This window comes from Triticum urartu, chromosome 2, assembly GCF_003073215.2.
Source record: "Triticum urartu cultivar G1812 chromosome 2, Tu2.1, whole genome shotgun sequence".
NCBI lineage: Eukaryota > Viridiplantae > Streptophyta > Magnoliopsida > Poales > Poaceae > Triticum > Triticum urartu.
The window spans coordinates 495731841-495735694 of record NC_053023.1 but is presented as its reverse complement, the minus strand read 5'-3'; the positions used below and the strand labels follow the sequence as shown (position 1 = coordinate 495735694).

The 3854-nt window shown below is 40.7% G+C and overlaps 1 non-coding gene across 1 annotated transcript; it reads right to left on the bottom strand.

Annotated features, from left to right (window-relative positions):
• Positions 1-3458: 3458 nt before the first annotated feature.
• On the bottom strand, positions 3459-3650 carry LOC125541935. Its single transcript, XR_007297731.1, has one exon. It is a non-coding gene; the product is annotated as a U2 spliceosomal RNA (small nuclear RNA).
• Between the last annotated feature and the right edge of the window lie 204 nt (positions 3651-3854).

Here is a 3854-nt window from a genome sequence, read left to right as displayed (position 1 = left end):
AAACCATCATTTTATCCTTGGTGGCAACAATACAATACATTTCTGGTCCCTTTCTATCACTGCGATAGAACACTGCAAGACTAAACCTAATATCATACACAACTCCCTCTGAAGATCTAAGCATCAAACTTGGCCAAAGAACAACACATAGATCAGAGAGCATACAAAACTATTAATTATGCAGCAAAGAAACCATAAGAGATTCAATAATATTCATGAGCAAATCTGATCATAAAGTGACAATTCATCATATTCCAACAAACACAACACTGATAACATCAAATTGGTCCGGATCATGTGAGACAATTCATAGGAACTTTTTTCTGAAGCACAAGGGTAGAGGATGCCATCTAGTTACAACTAGGGACCCATAATCCAAGGAAAACTACTCACACATGGTCATGATGGCAGCAGGTTGATGAAAATGGCTTCGAAGGTCGATTCTTCCTCCGCTAGATCCCCGGAACAAGCCCCCAGATTAGATATTCGCGAAACAGGAACTTGCGGCCATGGAAAGTCCAAAAAATGGTACGGAGAGTTTTGTAATGTTTGGAATTTATAGAGCTCCGGGAGGTAGTGCGGCGGTGCCCATGGCCTCCACATGGTAGGTCGGCGTGCCCCCTAGCCATGGCACCTGGCCGTGCGGGGCCTACAGGTGGCCCCCGACAGGTTCCAGTGCTTTATTGATTCTTTGTCCTCCAAAAAAGTCATCCAACATCCCCACGACGTTTGTAGGTGCAGAGATAATTATTTTTTCAAAAGTAAAAGAACATGCAGAAAACAACAACTACTGAATTAATAGGTTAGTCCAGAAAAACAATAAAAAACATTATTAAAAGTATACATAATTGCTATGATAATAACATGAAACAATAAAAAATTATCGATATGTTTGAGACATATCACCAGCCTATATAGTTGGTGCAAAGCGGGAACATGTAAGCATAAGATGCTCGAGCCATTAGCCCGGTAATGGATGCTCCCATGTTTTGGCAAGTTGGAGTTGTTCAGCAGGGCATCAGGATGCCACGCGGAGCCATCGATGGTGAACTCAAGACTACTGAAGTGAATGCCGCTGAAGGGAACCAAAGAATACACCATCTTCACTAGGGCTTGATAGACGTCGTGCCCCAGGGTGGGCGCCAACTGTCGTGGATATAATCCGGACAATACTAGTGGGTGTATGTAAGAAGGAGCGTCATGTCTACCGAATCTGCAAATGGGAGTACACACAAGGGATTATGCAGGTTTGGACCCTCAATGGTGGAGGTAACACCCTACTCCTATGGTGGTGCTCTTGCTCCAGGCGTAGGTTACAAAATGAGTGCTCTTTCTCCAGGCGTAGGTTACAAAATGAGAGAGTTCCACCTTGAACCCGGTGCCCTCCTCTCGGCTTATATAGAGTATGCTAGGAGGGGTATCATAACAGGATGGCGTTGCTATTGATGGTCTCACGCACGACTGATTGTTCATGGTCATTACTACTGGTGACTACCGTGTTGAACTAGATATACCACCGTTGGGTAACGACAACATTCAATGCATCATGGAGATCATGTGCGTCCCCTAGCAGAGCCGACTGCAATGCATCCGACAGCTACCTCTCTTGGTGGTGACGGACCACTGGTACTTGTTCATCTCAAGGTGTAGAATCCAACTATAGGCACACATCCCGTTGGTGAGGAACCCCCTCCTTTTATGATGTTTTGGGGTGTAACCTTGATGAGCTTATTAAGTAACCCCTTGGCCCGCATCCTTGCTGGCCCTGGGCCCTGGCTGGGCCATACGTATCCATGGGCCTACCTCATAGGTATTCCCCCATCACCTTCCTTTAGTGGTTTGAACCATGGGTATGTACCAAAATCTATATAGATAGTAGCTGGGAAAATTTCCAATGCGTCGGGCCCTGGGTTCCCAGGGCTCAGCTCTGCCCTGAAGGGATTTGCTAATTCTTTGTCGTCTGAGAATTTTCCAATTCTTAGGTGACGTGAGAGGCGTTGGATCTTTTTGCTTATAGATTCATGCATACATCCATGAATATTGAACGACGCAATGCTGCGATGGGCCTGTGTGATTGTGGGCCTTTTTTTTGGGGGGGGGGGGTCAGTTTGTTCTATCGTGCCTTTTTTCTGTTTTGTGGGCCTATTTGTGTTTTTTCTTTTGATGTGGATTGTGTTCACGGGAGGAAAACGAGTCGTCGTCGCAGAGAGGGAGACAGAGAGTCGGCGCATTTCTGTACGTGCTTCAGTCAGAGAAATATGCAACTACTTTATTTTAGAAATGTAGAGTTGGGTTGCTATGTATGTATTTTCTAGCTTGAGTTTACCTCAGTTGCGGGTTTTTTATAAATGATAATTGCACTTTTATAGAAATGTGCAACTACCATTCTTAGTAAAAGTGCAACCGGGTTGCTATGTATGTATTTTCTAGCTTGAGTATTCATAGGTTGTGCCTTTTTATAGATAAATATCTATACTTTTATACATATGTGCAACTACCATTTCTAGAAATGTGCAACTAGGTTGCTATATACATCCCCTTTTATTCATTTTGATGACAAGTATTTCTGTACGGAGGGAGTATGTATTTTTTTCTAGCTTGAGTATACCACAGTTGCACTGTTCTATAAACACTAGGTGGTTTCCCCACGCATTGCTGCTGGATTTTAAAGATTAATTTTGGATAAATTTTGTATGAAGAAATGACCCAAATCAAAAGCTATCATTTCTTGAAGTAATTGTGTGTGAACAAAGAGTATGCATGTACGCTAGACCATTGGAGATGGAAAAATTAAATTGGGGTATGCATGTGCAACAAAATAGTTCTAGTGGACGATGACGTGATATATTTGGTGATGTGGAGGGCTGCGTGTTGAGTGAATTAGAGTTAGTGGGAATCAACTATTTAGGTAAAATCTATTTTCAAATATGTTAATTTGCAAACCATGTATTTTTTATTCTAAGTGAAGTAATGTAAACTATTTTTAAAACAGACTTGTGATTTTTTGAAATTCCATCCCACCTTTGGTCCCGTTTAAGAAATCTCAAACCAATCTTTTGGATCATATAGTTACCAATCTTGTCAATCTGCATCAGGTTTCACATATTTTTGAAACATTGCACAAGATCCAACACAATGTAATTGCATTTTACACGAGGACAGTAACAACTCATTTGTACATCCTAAAGGAAAGATATCATGCATATTTAATATGGAGATAAATACATAGGTACTCACAAAAAGGAGATAAATACATACCTACTTTTGATTGAAAAATGTACCATTTTATATTTAAAAGTTCATATAATTATAGAAGTAGAAAATAAACAACTTAAAACTTGAAAAATGTCATTTGAACTTACTAAATTTAGCAATAATTTACATTGTTTGATAACAATAATGTCTAGTACAGAAGTTTTAGTTATATATCTTGTATCAAATATTTAGTTTTATTTGGCTGGGGCCCATAGGCCCACAATACTGGAACGCTAGAGCGATTGTGAAGACCCATGTAGCACGCTACATATGCGGATCCTCTCCAAAATAAAAAATAAATCAATATCATGTGGACATGAAAATCCATGTATAAGATATTAACTGATAAGAACAGATACTACATTCGATCTTAGTCAAAAGGTCGAGAAAGATATGATTTGCAGTGAAGACGTGCTCCTCCTTTATATCTTCCTGAACCGACTTATTACGCCTTAGCCAGGCAATGTGGTACTACTAATAATCAGGATGCAAGCTAACACGAATCTTATCAACCGGCTATAATCCAATTCCACGACTCGCGGCGTGGCCCAAATTAATAGTCCAAGCCCAGATTGTATGCACGATTGAACCAAACCGCC